General features: G+C 37.5%; 1 pseudogene; it reads left to right on the top strand.

The window, feature by feature from the left end:
* Positions 1 to 8,402: 8,402 nt before the first annotated feature.
* LOC134364499 (replication factor C subunit 5-like) lies at positions 8,403 to 20,960 on the top strand (annotated as a pseudogene).
* Positions 20,961 to 23,383: the final 2,423 nt, after the last annotated feature.

Raw genomic sequence — 23,383 nt, 5'->3', positions numbered from 1 at the left:
TGGGCATGGGAATAAAATAGGAAATAGGAGAGATTTTTGCTTAGGTCTGATAGAAGGTTACGCACGGAGCCTACAGCATACATGAAAACATTGTGTTTGAGTTCTCAGATCAGATTCCCCAGAGATCTCTACCACATGCGACAATAATGTTTTTCTTAACACATTTTACAGACAAGATTCCAGTCAGAGTTAGACAGAAACTCAGATATCTAAGAACCAACTGAATTATTTATAATTTTTTAAACTGCCCATTGAAATTTACAGGATAAAATTTTTTCAGAGCACTTCACTGGAAAAAATATCCCAGGATGGATTAGCTGCCTGCTATGGTTTGAATGTATCCCTCAAAGAACATGTGCTGGGAACTTAATCCCCTGGGCAATAATATTCGGAGGTGGGGCTTAATGGGAGGTATATGAGTCATGAGGGCTCCACTTTCATGAATGGATTAGCACCACTTATAAAAGTACTTCAGGCTGTTAGTTCAGTCCTTCTTGCTTTCTTGCATGTGTGCTCTCTTGCCCTTCCACCGTCCACCGTGGGGTGATGCAGCAAGAAGGCCCTCGCCAGATGCAGTCCCTTGATCTTAGACTTCCCAGCCTCCGGAATCATGAGCAAAATAATCTTCCATTCTTTATAAACTATCCAGCCTGTGATATTCTGTTGTAGTAACACAAAATGGACTAAGACACTGTCCTTCACATGCTGAGCATTATTTTTAGCACATTGGGCACTCTTTGCCATAAAAGATAAAAATGAGCATTTGACACTCTCTACCAGTTTGCTCCTTGAGTTAAATAATATTAAAATCTAGGGTTTAGGAAATATTACCACTCTCTTTTTTATTTTACACATGATGTCAACACAGCTTTAAAAAGAATCTGAGTCATTAAACTCTATTAATATCATTCTTGAAATAAGCATCCTTGAGATTTCTGAATTTCTAAATTAGACAGCTATATGTGTATCATATCATGATTTACACTAAAGCTGAGATTTAGTACTCTACAGCCAAATATTTATTTCGTTTTTTGTAATAATGTGTCATTGTGTGTTTTATCCAGACAACCAGTCTGGATAAAAAATCTAAAATAAGAGTTCAAAATTATTTGAATAGATGCAAATCCAAATGTTTTGTTTTAAATGTATCCATTTCCTGTTACTGCTGTGTATTAGTCTACTTCTGTTGCTTATAACAAAATACCTTGAACTGGGTGATTCATAAATAAAACAAAATTTATTGTTTACAGTTTCAGAGACTGGGAAGTCCAAAGTCCAGGAAACACATCTGGTGGTGGCAACAGTGACCCAGGGCTCTCACCTTGCAACATGGTGGAGGCACAGAGAGACCCACCTCCTCATTCATTCTCCTTTTAAAGCCCTCAAACCATGCCCATCACCACCATTTTAAATCCATTCACTATGGCATGGTCCTACAATCTAATCACTTCTTCAAGTCCCCATCTTTGAATTACCATAATAGGATTTCCCACCTTCTTAACACTGTCACAGTGGGGGTCAAACTTTGGGGGGACACTCAATCCAAGGCATGCTATAACAAATTACCACAAACCTACTATCTTAAAACAATATAAATTTATTCCTACAGTTCTGCAGTTCAGAAGTCCAAAATCAGTTTCACAGCTTAAGTCAAGGTGTTGGCAGGGTTGGTTCCTTCTGGAAGCTCTGAGGGGACAATAGATTTCCTTGCCTTTTTCAGCTTCTAGTGGTTATCTCTATTCCCTGGCTTGTGACCTCTTCCTCCATCTTCAAAGTCTGCCTCCATCATATCACCTTCTCTTTTTCTGTAGTCATATTGTTACAGCATGTTACAGCCATGTTACAGCAAACTCTCAAGGAGAAGCAGGACACCGAGGCTTGTAGCAGGAAGCAGAGTTTATTTGTGCCGGCAACAGCTCAGCGGACTCATGTCACAAAGGCTGAGCCCCAAATGCAGTGGGGCTGTCTCTCTTATATTGTTATACTTCTGGTTTTTACAGTAGGGTAAAGAGGTGACCTTATATGGTTATAACTTCAGTTTAGGTGGGAAAAGTTCCGGGTCTGCTAGCTATTACAGCATGGTGGTAAAGTCAAATGTTTCATCAGCCATTGCAGCAGAGTGGGGCACAGTCGGGCATATATGATAGCAGGACAGGACGCAGTCAGGAGAGCAGTCAGGAGAACATGAGTGCCTCAAAATGTCTTATGGAGTTCAGGACATGCTACCCCAAAATATAGCACATTGGCATTTGAGAACACAGAAGAAGCAGGAGGCCACTCTTTCATTCCTCCCACACTTCTAATCCAAAGCTGATCATAAAGCCTTGGAAGAATTTTCTGACCTTCCTCTGAAGCAGGTCATAAAAGCCTCATTCAAGAGGTGCCCTCCCTATACCTGGAGGAAAGTAGCCAAAGACATAGAGATGCCAGGGAGGATCTGAGCAAACAAGCCTTGCTACATTACCCCAGTTTATTACCATTCGATTATACTCCATTTATCCAATCCTACTTCTGCACGACTGTCCACTCTTCATTCAACCTAAGCATAAAAGCACACAGGTTTTCCTGTTCCTCTGAGTCTTCATTTCCTTACAGTCTCCCATGTCATGTACAACTTATTAAATAAATAAATGTGTATGCTTTTCTCCGGTTATCTGTTTTTGGTTACAGGGGCCTCAGCCATGAACCTAGTAATAAGTGAGGAAAATTCTTTTTCTCTACATCTCCCTCTGCCTCCCTGTTAAAAGGATACTTATGATAACATTTAGGGCCTCTGGGATAATCTCCTGATTGCAAGATACTTAATTTAATCACATTTGCAAAGTCCCCTTTGCCATACAAATTAATAGCCACAGGTTCTGAGCATTAGGATGTTGATATCTTGGGGGTCATTATTCTGCCCCCCACACAAGTGAATCACTCATTAATGTGGGGCTTACATAGACCTCACCCAGATTTTCTACCATATGAAAACAATAACTTTTGATCTCAAGTCTTGATTTGTTCATCACAGTGACTTCTATGGAGAACTTTAACTAGAGCAGCTGACATTCAAGATCATGAGGCAGGAAAGAATAAAAGAAAAGAAAAAGTACAAACTAAAAACATCTCACTACACATCTCTCAGATTAACTGAGGGCAAGATAGTCTCATATCCAAAGGAATCTGTTGCTTGCCCTCTATCACCATCTCTTTAATTAAAATCACCCTCAAAGCCAAAGGGAGTCAGCCTGTGTTGAAAAACTTCAAAAATAAAACAAAAGACACTCAACAGAGACGTATTAGTTCCTTGTTCAAGTGGTTGCTGTGGGAACAATTTTCTTTTAGTTTTTGATACTAACATAATATGAAAAATCAAATTAGAGATCTGATTCAGAACAATTACCTAAAAAAAGAAGCTCAATTTTCCAGGAATAACTAATTCCTGGAACTTGAGATGCCTCCTCAAATCTAGACGAAGTGTGTATGATAAGATTAGTATGTAGAATGCTCTTAAAGTGTATTCAAAAAGAGCCCTTAATGAGCGATTGGGGTGACCAGCAGAGCCATTAAACCTTGTTAGGGAAATACAAACCTATCACAAGAGAAACCTTAACTTGATCTTGAAGTGAGGATTACAAGGTAAGGAGAGTTTGATCCTTCCAACATTTAGGATCTCATCTACTAAGCAACAGGGGCAGGGAGGTAGAAAAGAATGGGAAGGCAGGGGGTGAAGGAATCTGACCTTAACAATCCCTGTGGGTTGGAAACCCTTAGATCCACTAAGTACTGATATGCAAAGACCCCACATGGAAAAGGAAAAACAGTTGAGGATTGCCACCTCAGTTCAATGAAAAGGCAAGGGTTTGTACTGTTTGTAATAATGAGGATCATCACATTTCCACTTTTGAAAAAGAGAAGGGCATTAAAGCTTTGTGAGTGGGGGTGTGTGTGTGTTTAAGCAATTATTTGGAAGAGTTGATTCTCAGTCATTCGTACTAAGTGTAAATTTCAGGAGTTCAGGTGATAATATCTGGTGGCTCCTTTATTAATCATATTACACAGAGCAGACATCTGTCAGAAATAAGACATGCTTTGACTTTCGTAAAATTGTGTAGGAGGCTATTTAATTTTCAGGGGATTTATGACATGTGCTCAAGTAATACAGATCTCATCTAAGCATTAACATGAAGCTCCATTTTTCGTTGTTTTTATAAGGAGAAACTGTTTTGAATTCCAAATAGTGTTTTTCCTTAAACAATTTAAAATATCTTTTCCAATATAACATGTGATGGCATACTACACTTGTCTCAGAAGCTGTGTTCCTGAAATACAAATTACATTTTTATAACTCAAATTGAATATTAATAGACTCCTCATTAAGTAAAGAAATTGGTATGTGCATGTTAAAAGTAGAGCATACATAGATTATATATTGTTTCCAATAATAGAGAAACTGAGGCACAAGAGAATGAGTTGATTGGCCCCCAAACACCAGCAGACAATTACAGCACTGGCAACAGACACCAGACCTTTGACTTCTAGCCAGCACCATGAAAAATATACCAACTTCCCACCCTACATCAGAGCAATTTTTTTATTAAAATTGACAACAGATTTAAAACCTAAAAAATTTTTAAAGATTTTTTATCTTCTAAGGCAACGTTTCAAACACAAATTACCTGAGAAATTATTTTAACTGTGCACTTCATTATGTCCTATGCTGACCCAGCCCTAGTTATCAATGAATTTTGTTTTACTTTATTATTTAAGTCTCATCTAACCCTTCTTCCTGGCAGTCCGGGGGAATCATCCATCCTAGATGGAGCATTTAGCTTTGCTATTTTTTAACTCAAGGATTAGCTCTGCACTTGGGGAATCTTTGGGTAGCCTCAAACCTACCCACAGAATTCTGTGATTTAATTTCACTTATGGATTTAAAGGGCTTACAGCTGTCTTCACAGTTAAATGAGGATGTATGGAGATATTTCCCTCCCAGGTGCCAGAGACAATTCCCCAACCAGCAGGACTTCTATCCCACGAGTACATGGTTTGACCAAGGAGGATGAAATTAGCACACACACACAAAAACGTACCATCTGAGACTTTCAGAAAATGCAGATCCAAAGGGAACTCTTAGAGCATAAATTACTTTGAGGTGTTTTTTTTTGTGTGTGTGCTAGATCTTGGTTGAGATACTTGTGTTCTTTCACATGCACAGCTGTGGAGTCTCTGGGGAAATTTCTTGCTCTTTTTCATTTTTGCATATCAGCCAAAAACCAAGACCTAAGCAACAAATGTAGTATCATAAGCCCCACAGATGATGTGGGTGGATTTTCTAAAGGATACTAGACAAGAAACTGATTAAAATCCAAGGTGGGGATTCTGACAGCAAGGGTGCAACTGTGGGTAGCCTGAGGAAGGGAGAAACAGCTGAACAGGTGGGGTCAAGGGCTTTGTTTTGCGGTTGGTTTTGTTGCTGTTGTTGCTATTGGTTTGTTTGATTAGTTCTTACTGTGGCTCTATCCATTGAATAAACTTGGCCAAATTAATGCACCTTTTGGTATCTCAGTTACATTGGTAAAATAAGTATTTGTATGCACACACAAAAAATCAGTGAAAAAACCTGAGCTTAAACGTTGCTCTTCCTGTAGTTAGCTTTGTGAACTTGGCCAAGTGATTTGATCTCTACTCCTTTATTTTTCATCTGATAAGTTAGTCTGATTAAGTTCTAATATTTATTATGTTTCAAATATGAATAGCTAACATTTGCAGGGTACTGACTATGGGCTGGGCACTATTCTGAGCACTTCCAATTCCAACTGCTTTAATCTTTACAAACCCTTAGAAAGCAGGTAATAGCATTAACCTCATTTAACAGACAGGAAAATGGAGAAAGAGCAGTTAAATAACTTGTCCAATATGATATACCTTGTAAGTGGCAGAATCAGGATTTGACTAGAAAGGCTGGCTTGAACATCATGCTTTAACCATAATTCTATACTGCCTCCCTAAAATTCTATGGAAAAAAGAAAGAGCACTGCATCGAACTAGACCTCACAGAAATGTAAATGTTTTGTGTTTATTAGCAAGGAGCACATAGTCCATATCTTTGAACTCCACCCCAGCTCTAATGCTCACCTGCTTCCAACGACTAGTCCTATCTCTTGTTACCCTTTACGTCATTGCTTAGTTTACACTTTCTCTTTCCCTTATCCTGGGTCTCTGCCTTTGGCTTGGAGATGATAGGAGACATGACATTGTCCATCATTTGAAAATAAATAAAAGCAGAAAGTTGAGTGTTGTGCTTTGGGAGATGCATAGAAATGCCCAGGTGTCAAATGAAAGTTCAATAGGAAACAGATCACACATTCAAATTAGAGTAATTAGGAGGGTTTATTTATAAAGGGACTATTCATGTGGAGTTTAAGGGGACCACAAAGAATAATACACCAGCCTGGAGGTTAGCCTCCTGGGGAAGGCAGCAGGGTGGAAAAGAATGAGGAGGCGAGGAGCAAAAGAAGACACCGGACAGACCTACATCAAACTAGCCTCACCAGAGAGAGCTGCTGCGAGGGTTAGACGTACCCAGAAATAAATTTTGAAGTCCAACAGGTAGCCCCCAAAACTGTGCAAACCGTAGGAGCCCTTTGCTATGGTTTGAATGTGGTTTATCCCCACCAAACCTCATGTTGAGGCTTGTTCCCCAATATGGCCATGTTGGGAAGTGGGGCCCTTATGGGGTGCTTAGGTCGTTTAGATGGATTAATGTCTTTCTTGACAGGCTCAGTTATCACGGGAATGGATTCTTCCTGAAAGCAGGTTGTTATAAAACATGTTTTGCCCTTTTAACACAAGCCTGGTTCCCCTTCCATTTCTCTGCCATGTTCTGATGCAGCACGAGGCCCTCACCAGAAGCCCACCAGATGCACCTGCCCAATCTTGAACTTCCCAGCCTGCAGAACCAAGAGCTACTACTTTTCTTTATAAACTACCCAGTCTCAGGTGTTCTGTTATAGCAATAGAAAATTGGTTATATTGTTATAGCAATAGAAAATCAGACACCCTTAATACTTACAAAATGCTTTGGTTTTCTTTTTATCATCTCTTATCCACAAAACATTTGCAAGTATTTCTGAAGAAATTTCCTTCCTTATGCTGTAAACTAGGACCTAAAAGTCTGGATTTTATAGTTTTTTTTTACCAACATCCTTTGTTTAAAATTTTCAGTGCAGTAACCAATGCAACTTTCAACTCAAACCTGTTCCTCCAACAGAGCAAACAAAGTAGCAGGATATAGTCAAGTACTAGTTTTCTCATCAAAGTACTGAGAAATTTCAAAGAGAAAGAAACAATATTCTGCATTCTTCTAGTAGCCATCAACAAAGTACATAGTAGCTACATATCTTTTCCATTGAAAGCATCTTATCACCTTTTATTAGACATTTCTTTTATTATCTACTCAATGTAGAGCATGGTTTGGTTTTTTTCCAGTCAATAAGCCTTAAGGGGAAAATAGATTAGGTGACTGCCTAAGATCATGCAACAGAACAAAGCTAAGAGATGGAAGAAATCTAAGAATTTAATGTTAAACAGCAATAATAGCTCAAAGAGCAACTTCCTTTTTTTTTTTTCGCCCCCTATCAAAGAGCAACTTCTGACACTAAGGTCTATAACTCAAGAGCTTCTATTAGTCAACATAAGCTAAGCTATGCTACTCTAACAAGCAAACTCTGTAATCAGAGTGGTTAACTCATAGAGTCATTTTTCTCCCCACAAAATCTGTCTTTCAGGGCAGCTCCCTTCCAAGTGGCAAGTCAGGGATCTAAACAATTTTCATTTTGGAGCTATGTCATCTGGAACGTGTGACTTCCAGGTTGCCACAGCAGGAAAAGCAAGAACTAGAGGGTTTTAATGAAATGTTTTAGCCCTGAAGTGATACACAGTACTTCCACTTAGCCATTGATCAGAGAAGCTGGAAAATATGGCCGAGCACATGGATATGTGGTGAGAGGTAAGTATCTCTGCTACAATCTTATCTCCAATTGTTTATCCAGGAAGAATGGGAGCTGCTGAAGTGGATGAGAGGGACCCCTTAGGTGCACAAGAAAAGGATACTTTTTAATAAAGAAGTCTTGTTTTCTTTACCTTCCCATGGATTTAAACTTCCTTACTCTGGACCTTGGTGTTATCAGCCCCACGCTCTTACCAACTGCGCTAACTGGCCAGCAACATGGTCCTTTTTATTCCTCCCCTAACAATTGTGGCACTTTTTAAAATTTGTTTTTTGTTTGTTTGTGTTTTTCAAATACAAAATAATTAAAAATATGAAGAAACAATTAAAATTCCTTATAAAAGGTTAAAAATAGATTATTAATGTCACATCATCATTGAACATTGTTAGGGATGTAGCTGAAGCAAAAATGACGTAAGGGCAAGAGCCCAGGGTTCAGAATCAAATACTATAGTCTCAACTTTCATGTAAACTTGGGTTTGTTACTGATCTTCTCTGCGCCTCAGTTTTCTTGTCTGTAAAATGGGGATAAAATGCCTCACCTTGATGGTTGTTGTCAGGGTGGGGTGTTTTGCCTTAATGGTAAGGAGTTCCCAAGTAGAAACAATTGATTAGAGACATGAAGGCAGAGGAGGAATTTACACATGCAGGGGGCAGGGGACCGATGTAGGAGGAGAAAGTGTCTCTGTGTTGGGAAGGACAACTGCAAGGAGGATTGAAAGAAAGTCAGATGCGTAGAGCTTGGAGAGGAGACTGAACACCCACCTTGTAGCTATGTTCAGAATGTTGGTCTTTATCCTCACAGCAAGATAAAACCTTGATGGAGACCTCTTGGGTTCTATGGTTTGACTTGTGTTTGTAAAAAGATCTCCCAGGTTGCAGGAGAAGAATGAATTGGAAGGGAAGAGTAATGTCAGGGAGACCAGTCAACAGGCCATCAGAGAGATGGCCTCTCAGTCAACTGAGAGATAATATGTTTGGATTAAGGAGGTGTAGAGAAAAAGATAAGAGGGAGGAAGGTATTTAGAAGGCAAAATCAATAGGACTCAATGAAGAATGGTACAAAAGGTATTAGGAAAACGGAGGTGTCAAGAATGGCTCCTGGTGTTTTGCTTGCCTAACTGTATAAATGGTATATTATTCCCTGACATTAACTCTGGAAGGGGACCAGTTTTGGGATCTGGGAAGACTATCAAGAGTTCCCTTTTGGATACACTGAATTTTAGTTTCTTTGAGTAATTCAAGTGGAGAGGACAGGAAGAAAGCTCTCTAATGTGTATGGGCCGGCCCGTGGCTCACTCGGGAGAGTGCGGTGCTGATAACACCAAGGCCCCGGGTTCGGATCCCATATACGGATGGCCGGTTCGCTCACTGGCTGAGCGTGGTGCTGACAACACCAAGTCAAGGGTTAAGATCCCCTTACTGGTCATCTTTTAAAAAATAAATAAATAAATAAATAATAATAATAATAATAATAGTAATGTGTAAAACCCCTAATCCCTGATGTTGTTGCCAGCACATAGTACACAAAAATCAATGACCACTATTATTCTTATTATTATTACTACTATTATGACTTTCAGGGCTTTCTACAACCAGTGCCCAATTTACCTGCCCAGACTAAAATAGTACTATTTGCTTTCAGGCATAAGTTGCCATCTTATTAGTCCATTCGATCCCAATTTACCCATTCTTTAGGGTCCAGTTCAGATAGCACTTCCTCCATACACAAAGCCTTTTATTACTTCACCAAAATCTCCAGCCTCTAAAATCCTGTAAAATTTTGTGATTCTTAAATCCTGGATTGTGGAGGATACTAACATTTATAAAGCAAATGTATTTCACAGGGTCTAGTTTCCAAAGCCCTGTAGTTTCAGGTATAACCTAACTTTTTAAAATTACATATGGAAATGTTAAGCTTGCAAAAGACAGGAAACTTTCTCCAGGCTAAAGTCTCTGATGTAGATAAAGAACTGTAATACAGCAAAATTGCTGGCTCAAGGACAGATGTCCTTGGAGCAGGTTAACCTACTGATTGATATGTTAAGAAAGTTGCTTTGTTGTAAGGTAAACATACTGAGGAAAGTGCTGTAGGAAAACACAGTATTTGCTAAGAACAAGCTTTTGTTGGTGAATCTATTTAACCTTTTGCAAATTGCATTATGGAATGTCACTTTGTTATTTCACGATGTTACCAGCTTCTATTTTTAAACTATACATAGTCCTAACTCCACCTATGTTCCTTTTCTGTAACTTTCTGGCCTGGAGAATAAATACTGAGAAAGAACCCCAGTCTGGTGTTAATTTCCCAAGGAGGAATGTCTCTCTCTTGAGGATTCCAGAAAATTAACCCCTTCGGGGTTTCTCACTACTCTGAAGAGATGAGCTTTGAGTAATCCTTTGTGTCTCTGTCACCCAGGGGGAGAGAGGTGACAAATCCATGTGAGGACAAAGAGAGTGCAACACTGGATCCTGGCATTATTTCAAATTGTGCTACTCTCTGACCCGACCTCTTACCCTTCTAGTTCTCACACTCAGTTATCCATCTTAGACAGATTTTGGATCTCTGATTCCCCCAATCCCTCTGTTTTCCCTATCAGCAACCCTCCCATCTTTCCTTCTTCCCCTACCCATCATTTCAATCACACTCTTGTTAATACTCCCAGCTTCTTTTTTTTTTTCAGTCCTTCTATTACAATTGTCTATCAAAATCTAACCTTGGATTAAGCCAATCATCCACCACCTTTAGGATTTTTGTCTAGACTTATGAACACTATTGCAGAACATCACACCACAATGAGAATAGTCAGTATAATGGTACAACTATTAATTTATGCTGTGATTCCTATGCACAATTGTTTCCCTCCCTACTATTAAGCAATTTTTCTAAGTTTCCCTAGATTTCCAACCTGCAATATCCCCACATCCACAGATGACCTTGCTTTCACAGACAAAAGAAGAAAGCTTCAGATAAGACCCACTCCACTTCCTGGTGCAAGTTCATGAACATACCTGAATTTATACCTACACTCTCTTAATTTTCTCAGGTCATAATAGAGGAAAGGACCTCATCATTATAAGGCTACTTGTTGTGTAAACTCCATTTTCCACCCCAGCCTTCAGAAACTTGATCCTCTCCTTTATTACCATTGTCCTCCTTTGTACTGTCTCCCTCCTGTCGTCATTTAAACATGCCCAATTCTCTCCCACCTTCAAGTAAAAACAGAAATACTCCTTAGCAATCACAAAACACACCCCTTGCATTCCTGTATCTTCCCTGCCCTTCACCCTCTCCCACATTCCCAGTCTCAGTCTCCATGTATTTAATCTCTTAGAAGTACTTGATCTTTCTTGAAGCATTCTCTCCCTTCTGCTCTCATGGTATTGTGTTCACCCAGTTTTCCTCAGATTACTCCTTCTCAGTCTCTGTGGCGGAGCCTTAAATGATGGTGTGTGTTGGGTCTGAGGCCCTCTTCTCTTCACCCTGTCTGCACTCTCTTCAGGCAGTCTCATCTCTGCTGAAGGTCCCCAGTGCATAACTATTTCAAGCTCCAATCTCCCTCTTGAGATTCAGACCCACACACTTAACTGCCTCCTGGACATCACTAATTGGTGTCCCACAGACACTTCAAGTGTATTATGATTACCGTGTATTCATCACATTCCCTCAAACCTGCTCCTTCTTCTGCATTCCCTATTTCAACGGATAGCTGTGCAGTTTGCTTCAGTAGAAACCTGGACATCACACTTTAATCACTAATTTCCTTAAGGCAAGAATAGGTCTATTTATTCATCACTGTATACCCAGCACCTAGGACAATGATTGGCACATAGTAGAGACTCAATACATATTTAAGGAATTAATTAGTCTTTTATTCCTCCCGTTGAATAAATCACCAAGTTCTGTCAATTCTTCCTTCTAAATACTCCTCTAATTCTCTTCTTTCTAATTTACTTTTTTATTGAAACGTAATTGTACATATCTGTAGGGTACAGTGTTGAATATCAATACCTGTGTACAATATGTGATGCTCAAATCAGGATAATTAGTATATTCAACATTACACATTGTAATCATTTTTCATGGCCCTTTACCAATGTTTTGCTGTCTACAGCTATATCACCCCGAATGTGCCTGATCCTTTAATTCTCTAATAGTCTCTTAATTGATCTCTCTGCCTCCAATTGCCCCCAATAGCAGAAACTGCTAATTTTACCCAATATCCACATTCTCTTCTTCCTTTTGATAATAGAGCTCAGCACCATGCTTCTCAGTTAGAGACCACATTTCCCAGTGTCCCTGGCATCTCCATGTGGCCAAGCTGTACTGTCATCTGGCATTGTTCTGTCCTGAAAGTGGGAGTGATGTGTGCACCTTCTGATCACATTCCTTAAAAAAAGATGCTCGTCCTCTCCTCTTCCCTCCCCTTGCTGCGGTCTGGTAGACAGATGAGATGGTGGTGAGTCAGGTCCAACCTTGCAGGTAAAGACAGAACAACAGGGGATAAAATGATCCCTACCTTTCTGAACTGTTTGCCACATTAAACGTTTATGTGAGAGAGAAATAAATCTTCTTCCTTTTGCAGCCACTGATACTTGGCTTCTGTTAAAACAACAAGATCAATACCCTAACTATTAATTTCTTCTCTCTCCCAGCCAGAAGGCCTTTTCTGCAATCCTGCTAAAATAATCTTACAACATTGGAAATCTCACCAGGTCGTTTCCTCTTGTCTTATTTATTTTTGTTGCCTTCAGAGAGCTTAGTATATGATCTTGCTTGTAACAAGCATTCAGTACTATTGATTATTGATCGATAAATTATGAAGTTCATTTTCTAGTGGTGCTTAAAACATAAAAAAAAAAACCTTTTAACTGACACTATGCATAATCAGTGAATGATGTAGCAGCTTGAAGCTTTCTCACCTTCTGAAATTATCCTATGTGGGCGATGGCCCCAATTCCATTATCTGATGACCATCTCTGATGATAAGACTTCTGTCCACAAAGGAGAGGATTCCTATGTATGCTACTGGCCACCCCAAAGAAAAGGAAGGAATATCCAAAGAGAGAGAAAAGGAGAAAACAACAGGGGAAAAGGGGAAGAGCAAAGAAAAGCGCATGGAACTCTGTTTAGTGAGAACTAGAAGAAGTGATTAGGAGTTTATTCACAGTTACTTGGTGACACAGGTCGTACTTGTGACCACTATGGATTAAGCCATAGTAACATCTCTAGGTGATATATTTCTGGTAGGGAGATGATCATTACAAATTTAGATTCCTCTTCAGCTAACATTTGTTGAACTCCTATTGTATGCCAAGAATTGTGCATGTGAAAACCTCCTGGAATAGTGTGAAGTTTTATTTGTCCTCTAGGGAGGGTTTCTTGACTACCCAAGGCTTGGCAGAATCTTTCAGAATAAGACCATATTATGAGTCCCCTATGTGAATCAGCTCAAGTCATTGAGTTGGGCTAAAATGGAAATAGTGTCAGAAATTCCATCAAGTTTAGAGATGTCTTCTCCCCAAAACGTAAGTTTTCAAAAGCTTTGCTAATTTTTGTTCTAGTATAAAGTACCTAAAATTTGATAATATGAGTCATCAGTGAGGCTCTGTCAGACAGTGCCATCAATAATGTAGTTTTTCACAAAGCACTCCATTACACTTGTCATTTGGAAATGAAAGCCACATTTTTGTGTGACATACAGAACAAATTGCACCAGACAGTAAAGGCACCTGGGCAACTGACACCTACAGCTGGGTCCCTGCAGTTCTTCATTATTTTATATTCACATTCTCTTCTTGTTCTTTTTTTTATATTCTTTTTAAAAATTTATCAATATACAATGTGGTTGATTTTCATGCCCCTTTACCAATTCCTCTCTTCCCCTTTTCCTTCTCCCCACGATCAACATCATATCCATTCACTTATCAAGTTTTTTTTTTAATTCAAACTTTGCACCTCAAAAAACACAAGGTAATCTAGGTGTCAATGGTGATAAGGACCATTTGGAACCCAAAGAGTCCTTGTTCATTGTGAAGCTTTTAAGTGGTATGAGCTTCTGTTGTCTTTCCCATAGACTGTAGTTCAGATGGCAGAGAACAAAGCAGCAAGTTTTAAGACAATGTAAATAACCCAGCTTCACCCAATCACTGAATAAAATGCTTTTTAAAAATTGATCTCAGTTTTAAACCCACTGAGGTTTGTAAATAGCTAATGACCTAAACAGAAGAAACACCTGAAGCCTTGAGGCATAGTAGCTTTCTGAAGAAAAGAAACACATTAATATTTCATGTGGAAGGAATTTTTCAAGGTACATATTACTTCTCCAAACCAGTGAGATAGATCACATTTACCTCCAGCACAGATCTTTTGAGTTCCATGTGGAGGCAGAGTATCAAGCAAACTAAACATCTCACACCTGCTTCCCTGGTAAGCAAGTGTATCATGGACATCTATAGAATACTTAATCCAACAACAGCAGAATACACAGTGTTTTCAAGCTCATGTGGAAGATTTACCAAGACAGATCACATCTGGGGCTATAAAACATATCTTAACAAATTTAAAAGAATGAAATAATACAATGTATACTCCCAGACCATAATGGAATCAAACTAGAAATCAATAACAGAATGATACTTGGAAAATTCCAAAATACTTGGAGATAAACAACATTTCTAAATGACACATGGATCACAGGTAAAATCTTAAGAAATTTTTAACTAAATAAAAATGAAAATATAACATAAAAATTTGTGGGATACAGTGAAATGGTGCTTAGAAGGAAATTTATAGCATTAAATGTATATATGAGAAAAGAAGAAAGACATAGTCAATAAGCTTCCTTCTTAGGAAAGTAGAAAAAGAAGAGGAAATTAAATCCAAAGTAGGCAGAAGAAAATAAATAATAAAAATTAGAGCAGAAATCAATAAAATTGAAAACAGAAAATCAATACAGAAAAATCAATGAAACCAAAACTGGTTCTTTGAAAAGATCAATAAATTTTACAAGCCTCTAGCCAAGCTAACTAAGAAAAAAGAGAGAAAGAATATAAACAGCTAATATCAGAAATGAAAGAGGGGACATCACTACAGATCGCATGGACATTAAAAAGATGATAAAGAAATACTATGAGCAATTCTATGCCCACAAATTTGGTAATCTAGATTAAATGAACCAATTCTTTGAAAGACACAATCTGCTAAAACTCACACTAGAAAAAATAGACAATCTGAATAGGCTTGTTCTATTAAAGAAATTGAATCAACAATTAATAACCTCCTCAAACAGAAAGCACCAGACCCAGATGGGTTCACCAGTGAATTCTAACAAACAAATAAGAAATTATACCAATTTTCTACAAGCTCTTTCAGAAGACAGAAGCAAAGGCAATACTTCCTAACTCATTCTATGAGACCAACATCACCCTAACATCAAATCCAGGCAAAGACATACAAGAAAAAAATTAAAGACCTATATCTCTCATAAACACAGATGCGAAAATCCTCAGCAAAATATTAGTGAGTTGAATCCAACAATGTATAAAAAGAATTATATATTGTGACTAAGTGGAATTTGTTCCAGATATGCAAGGGTGGTTCAACATTCAAAAAACAAATCATGTAATTCATCACATCAACAAGCTAAAGAAGAAAAATCACATAATCATATCAATGAATGAAAAAAATTTTTTGACAAATTTCAACACATATTTGTAATAAGAACTCTCAGCAAATTAGAAATAGAGGATAACTTTCTCAATTTGATAAAGAACATCTACCAAAAAGAAAAAAAATACAAGACAAGGAAAGGCAATGAAAGGTATGCAAATTAGGAAGAAAGAAACAAACTCTTTGTTCACAGATAACATTATTTTCTACTGTTCACAGTAGAAATTCCAAAAGAATCTACAAAGGAACTGCTGGAACTAAAGAGAGATTATAACAAAGTTGCAGGATACCACGTTAATACACAAAAGTCAATTACTTTACTGTAAACCAGCAATGAATAAGTGGAATTTTATATTAAAAACACAATACCATTTACATTAGCACCCCCAAAACTGTTAAACTTACTTATAAATCTAACAAATATGTCTAAAATCTTGAGGAAAACTACAAAACTCTGATGAAAGAAATAAAAGAACTAAATAAATGAAGAGATACTCCCTGTATAGAATGGAAGATTCAACATTCTTAAGATATCAGTTCTTCCCATGTGATCTATAGATTCAACACAATCCTGACCGAAATCCCAGCAAGTTATTTTGTGGATATTGACAAACTGATTCTAAACATTATATGGAAAGGCAGAAAACCTAGAATAACCAACACAATATTGAAGGAGAAGAAAAAAGTCAGAGGACAAAGAAAAAAAAGGATGCAGGACTGACACTACCTGACTTCAAAACTATATACTATACTATAGAGCTATAGTAATGAAGAAGGTGTATTACTGACAAAAGAATTGACAAACAGATCAATAGAACAGAATAGAGAGCCCAGAAATATACCCACAGAAATATTCTCAGCTGATCTTTGACAAGGAGCAAAGGCTAAATACAATGGAGAAAATTTAGTCTTTTCAATAAATTGTGCTGGAAGAACTGGACATAAATATGCAAAATAAATAAATAAATAAAAAGAATGACATTGCACCTTGCTGTGGATTTATTTAATTGTGTCTTCTGAAGTCCATATGTTAGAAGCTTGATTCCCATCGTAACTGTTCATGGTGGGAAATCCTATTATGGTAATTGAAAGGTGGGACCTTGAAGATATTAGATTGTAGGACCTTGCAGTAGAGAGTGGATTAATAATGGTAGTCAGGGGTGTGGTTTTCAGGGCTTTAAAAGCAGAGCACATGGGAAGCTCTCTCTCTGCTCTGCCATTTCTGCCATGTGAGACCCTTGGGTCACTATCACCACTACCAAGACCCTCCCCAGATGTGTTCCCTGGACTTTAGATTTCCCAGCCTCTGAAACTGTATGCAGTAAATTTTGTTTTCTTTATAAATCACCCAGTTTCAGGTATTTGTGAATACCTGAAGCAACAGAAACTAAGACACACCCTTAATACACCTTGTACCCTTCACAAAAAATAGCTCAAACAGATCATAGACCTAAATGGAAAATACAAAACAATAAAACTTTTAGAAAATAACACAGGAGAAAATTTCGGTGACCTTGGATTTGACAATGACTTTTTAGATACACCACCTACCAAAAGAACAATCCATGAAAGGAATAATTGATATTAAAATCAAAAATTTCTGCTCTATGAAAGGCTCTGTCAAAAGAACAAGAAGGCAAGCCACAGACTGGGGAAAATATTTGCAAAAAATATATTTGATGAATAACTGCTTTCCAAAAATATACGAAGAACTCTTAAAACTTAATAACAAGAAAACAAACAACCCATTAAAAATGGGCAAAAGATCTGAACAGATAATTTACCAAAGAAAGTATACAGATGGCAAATAACCATGTGAAAAGATGTTTAACATCATGTCATTAGAAAATTGCAAATTAAACAATGTGATACCACAACCAACCTATTAAAATAGCCAAAATCCAGAACATTGTCCCCACCAAATGCTGGAAAGGATGAGGAGCAACAGGAATTCAGGAAACAGGATTCATTTGTCTGTGGGAATACGAATGGTACAGCCACATTGGAAGACATTTTGGCAATTTCTTTTAAAACTAAACATACTCTTACCATATGATCCAGCAATCACACTCCTTGGTATTTATCCAAATAACTTGAAAATTTATATACACAGAAATACCTGCACATTGATGTTTATTTCTATTTCTCCTTGTAGTTCTATTAGTTTTTGCCTCATATATTTTGATGCTCTGTTGTTAGGTGCATATATACTAAGGATTGTTATATCTCTTGGAGAACTGACCCCTTTACCACTATGTAATGCTCTTCTTTATCCCTGGTCATTCTTCTTGCTCCAAAGTTTGCTGTGACTGAAATTAATATAGCTGTGGCAGATTTCTTTTGATTAGTGTTTGCATGGTAAACACAATATGTTTTTAAAATTCTCTCCTAATCTAATAAAAATTACCTTAGTATTTGGTATATTTTCTTCTGATCTTACTTTTACTGTGTATTTATCTCATAAAAGTAGTTATCCTTATGTAGTAATAATAATGATAATAATTTATATATACATATATATTTTCTCTGAACATTACACAAGAAACATTTTGCTTGCTACTGCTACATAATCTTCATAGTCACTGCAGTAGGCAGAATAATGGTCCTCAGAAGATGTTCATGTCCTAATGCCCAGTACCTGTACGTATGTTACCTTATGTGGCAAAAGGGACTTTGCAGAATGTAATTAAGTTAAGGACCTTGAGATGGGGAGATTATCCTGTATTACCTAATTATATGAGTCATTAAAAGTGGTTAACCTTTCCCAGCTATGATCAGAGAAAGATGTGACTACAGATGAATGGTCAGAGAGATGCAACATTGCTGGCACTGAAGATGAAGAAAGGGGGTCATGACCCAAGGAGTGGAAGTAGCTGGAAAATTCAAAGAAACAGTCTCCTTGAACTTCCAGATCTTAATTTTAGCCCAATGAAACTCACGTCAGACTTCTAACGTACAGAAGTATAAGGTAATGAATTTGTATTGTTTTAAGCCACTAAGTTTGTGGTAATTTGTTACAGCAACAATAAGAAACTAATACAGCCATCATTTCTACTGTAAAATATTGTACTCAGATGATATTACATCATTTACTCTAATGAATCCCACATCGCTGGCTATTTAGGTTATTTTTTCTAATTTTTTTTAAATAGGTTAAATGTTCTGAACATTTAGTGTAAAATACATTCATATATATAAGGCTTAGAAAGGTGCTTGGCACACAGTACGAATTCTCTAAAATTTAGTTGCTATTATTATTTTCTTGGGATAGAATTCCAAAAGTAGGATAATTGAGACAAAAGGTGCAAACATTTTACGTTTCCTGATATATATTATAATTTGCTTTTCAAAGAGATCCAATCAATAGATGCTGCTTTTCACTTTCATAATGACAAAATTATAAAGAATAATAATAACTCTAGGTAACAGTGATGTCTTATTGAACTTTGACAAAAAATGAGACTCAATGAAAGCTTAGTGTGTAAATAATGATTTGAACGTGAGAATAGAAATAGGAGATATTTAGACTTTTCAGCAGAAGTGAGAGAACTTTGAGTATGTGACATCATTTATATTTCTTTTTGGCAACAAGAGAACATTTTATTGCTGTTTTTTAAAAATTTATTTGTGAGAACCTAATAATGTTCAAACTTGGGGATATTTTTATTGTTGGCATTATATTATTTGAACTAAGCTCTAATGTTGTGCTCATGTAATTTCTCTAGTGAGCTACCCTGGACAACTTAGCAGGGCATAACTCAAGATGGAAAAATAGAATAAACGACTAACCCTAGGATAATTTAATAGGATACTTTAATTTACGTTCTATTTTAACAAAAGTTTTTGGAGCCAAACTCTGGAGTGCCCTTTTCACTGGATCCTGATGAATACGCAGGAGTGGTGATAAATATTTGAAAGGTGATCACCAGAAAGTAGTGGCAGGTCTGAAGGCACAGTAATCTCCTCCATCAAGATGAACAGCTACATATTGGTTGATCAGACCCATGACTATTAACTCCAATAAGTTTTAATTATTAAGTATTCAATTGTGAGTCAAGGGAATGTGAGATAGCCATGAAAATCATTGTGCACATTTATGTTTTTATAGATATTTATGATATTTTGATAGAAAAAGAAGGTAAAGATTTGGAAAAATTTGAAAGGATATATACCAAAATGTCTTCAATGGCAATCTCTGTATGGTAGGCTTTCAGGAGAGGTATTTTTCATTTGCTTATCAATATCACTTAATTTTTCTTACAATGATTGTGAATTACTTATACTATAAATAATACGAATTCCTAAATATACAATAACATTATATTAGCAGCTGTGCAGACACACTGGGAGCATAAAAAATCCCCTAGAGCCACTCAGTGCTGGTCATCCCCATGGCAGACAAAAGTAGGAACATGGCATGAGTTGAAAAATATCAGCCATGTTTCTAATCAGAACATGCTTAGAACCATTCAAAAATTCAGTGATGATCAATTGCCACATCTGCTTCTTTGTGGCCCTCCAGAGATAGGAAAGACTAACTAACCACTCTGTAGCTGTGCTAAGAAACTGTACAAAAATAATTTTAAAAATCAGCACCTTGCTTTTGGAGGAATGGATATCATTCAGGAACCATCTTGAGCTTTGCCAGCACAAGACAATGTCTAAGAAGGGCTTAAAGTTAAAAGCTAATGCCAAGACTCAAGATGCTCAGAATGCCTGAAATAGAGTGGCTGAGAAATTTATTGAGAACACCATATTTTATTTCATCTGTAACTATCTGTCAAAGATCATTCCCTCATTGCCATCCTGTCTGGTGTATGAGATTCCAGGTTAGTTCTTTGACTCCTGAACTCATTGTTCCCCACATGAAACATACCACAAAAGAAGAGAGAGAATTGACATATGGTGTATTCAGAAGAGATGTATGAAGGTCTGGAATATCTTGCAGAGCACTACGTTGTTTGGGGGAGAGGGACAGGGGAGACTGTGTGCATATGTACAGGACACCCCCTTAAGTCTGATTTTGTCAACATTCTGGACTACGTGTTGAATCCAGACCTCAACACAGCCCATAGAAATATTATGGAGTTGGAAACTGAAAAGGTTGGCATTCTTATTTGTACATAGAATTGACTTTTCATCATATATTCAAATACATTTAGTGACCAAAATAGCAGACACTGAGTACAGACTTTCTGTTGACTCTTATGAAAAGATTCAGCTGAGTTCCCTCACTGCTGCTTTTAAACTACCAGAGACTTGATTGTAGCTACAGTTCACAGAACCCAGCAGTAGTTTGAGAATAAAGGACACAGTTTTGTACTAGAAAAAGTACTAGAAAACAGAGTTCCGGGCTTGTGTTGGCAGAATTTTTAAAAGTACAGCATTTGTGTCAGGTATAGTAGAGATATAGAAAGAAAAATTTAGAACACAGGTATCTTATTGCACTGCTTATTGGCCTTTTGTAGGTTTTTCTTTTTCTTTTTCTTTTTTGAAAAAAAATAAAGCTTTTGTCAATCTTAAGGCTTTTATCCTTCAGTTGTTCAGATGAAGGGAAATTGGCCTGACTCATCTTGGTTTGAAACACAAGGCTTCCAAATCTAACATGGTCAAGTTCCTTATGACTCCAGATGAACAAGCGCATCCTCAAAAATAAGTTTAAAAAATGTAGTCTTAGGCATTGTCTGTATCTACTTTGAAATAGGTGTTACAGGACTCATGGCCAGAACCATTATTTAATGGACTCATTTATAATTTTCATTTCTCTCCTTGGAGTAGAAGAGTTAGCAGCAGGCTTCTAATTGTGATGTGAAAGGCAGATGACAGAAAGTTGTATGTAAGTATTATATACAACTAGCTTTTGAATGATACTATTTGATACCAATACAAAAATCACTTGGTTGGGGCTGGCCGGTTAGCTCAGCTGGTTAGAGCACAGCCTCGTAACACCAAGGTCAAGCCACCAAAAAAAAAACAAAAACAAAAAAATCACTTGCTTAATGCAGGGCACTTGATATAATCCTGACTCTCAACCTGTAAGTGTTGCTAATAATGGGTGTTTTGCACAAGCCTAGAAGCTTATTTTATAGCGATTTTATTGCATTGATGTTAGTGTTCTTCACAATTAAAAAAAGAAAGCAGTTTTCTTGCTGTTTCTGTCACATATAACCCTTCTTTAGGGAGGAGTTACAAAGAGGTTGTCCTACTTGCTTCATATTTATACTCAGGTCTTCTCAATCTGGGGATCACAGACTGGCCATTCTTGGTCGTACAAAACTTTCCTTAGGAGGTTGTTCTGCATAAAAGTGTTAAGTTCTTACACGACTGACAAGGAAAGGTTTTATACCACCTTTGATGTCTATAGATTTTATCATCTATCAAAGACATCTTCAGACGTTTAAGGCTAATGGTCAAGTGTGGGTGGGTCTCACATTTCAAAAAAGCCCTTAAAATAAAAATTCTGACTGATCCTCACTTCCCCCCAAAACTTCACCAGTCTCAGAAATATAGGGGTGTCAATTACCACTTACAACTCTGTGTGTGTGTGTGTGTGTGTGTGTGTGTGTGTGTGTGTGTGTGTGTGTGTGTGTGTAAGTAAAACTAGAAGCATTCAGAGGCCAAAGTGGTGTCGTGGTGTGTAATCAGTGAAATCATGATACAAAAAGCCAAATCAACTGCGAGCAACACCAAAGTATTTGAAATAAGCTCTCTCAGGCAAGAATTTTTTTTTTTAAATGTCTTTAAGGAAATTAGTTATTTTCCAACAACCAATTAGTTAGTTTAGCAATGGTTTTACGTTTTGCCACTTGCCAGGGAAGAACACTAAAATAGTTCCCACTGAGAAGGTGTTAACGTTTAGTCTGTAGACACCAAGCTGGTGAAACAGTGTCACTGTCGTATAGCAGTAAGGGATGTTCGGGTCGTTGTTGCACAGATGGTACAAAGTCTGTGCTGAAAGAACTCTCAGGAAGCTTATGGAAATACTTAAATTCACAGTAAACTTGCTCAAAGTTACTGAGTGGCCACAATTTACTTCCTGCCCACTGATGTTTTGAAGACCCCTCAGAAGTCTACCTTTCAATTTATTTATGTGCTCGCTTTGCTCTGGTAAGAATTATAATAATAATTCACATTTTGGGACTTACTCTTTGGGGGCTGTGCTAATAACGCTGCAGGCATTATTTATCCTTCATTCTCACACACTCTGACATAGGTGCTGTCATTGTCTTCATTTACATGTACAGAAACTAGGTTAGACAGCTCCCATTTCCCACGGTAACTCAGCAGTGGTGTCCAGCATTGAACCAGAGCAGTCTAACACGAGAGCCTATCCTCTTAACTACTGTTTCACACAACCATCCCACCCAAAAACTGAAAAAGTATTAATCATCCCTGAGAACTTTCCAGATCATAATTATGCCAGTGTTCTATTCATCACTAAGTAACCATATCATACTCTTTAAGAGCTTCTCTGAGTTTTATAAAATGTCTCATTCTTGCCCTAGGCATAAATAAGGAGGTCTTCTCACCACAGGAGAGCTGACTAATTTACAATTAGCAAAGGCTAAAATGTCCCTTTCTGAAACTTTTGCTTGGGGCCTTAGAATTAAAACATAGTCCCTGAATCTTGTCTCTTTTGGGGGGAATAAGATCCATCACTAGACAAGCAGTAACCTTCTAGGTCTCAACTCTCCTCTCCATGGCTAACCTGAGTCATT

The sequence above is a fragment of the Cynocephalus volans genome, chromosome 16, assembly GCF_027409185.1.
Source record: "Cynocephalus volans isolate mCynVol1 chromosome 16, mCynVol1.pri, whole genome shotgun sequence".
NCBI lineage: Eukaryota > Metazoa > Chordata > Mammalia > Dermoptera > Cynocephalidae > Cynocephalus > Cynocephalus volans.
The sequence above is the reverse complement of the archived record's forward strand: the minus strand, read 5'-3'. Positions and strand labels throughout refer to the sequence as shown.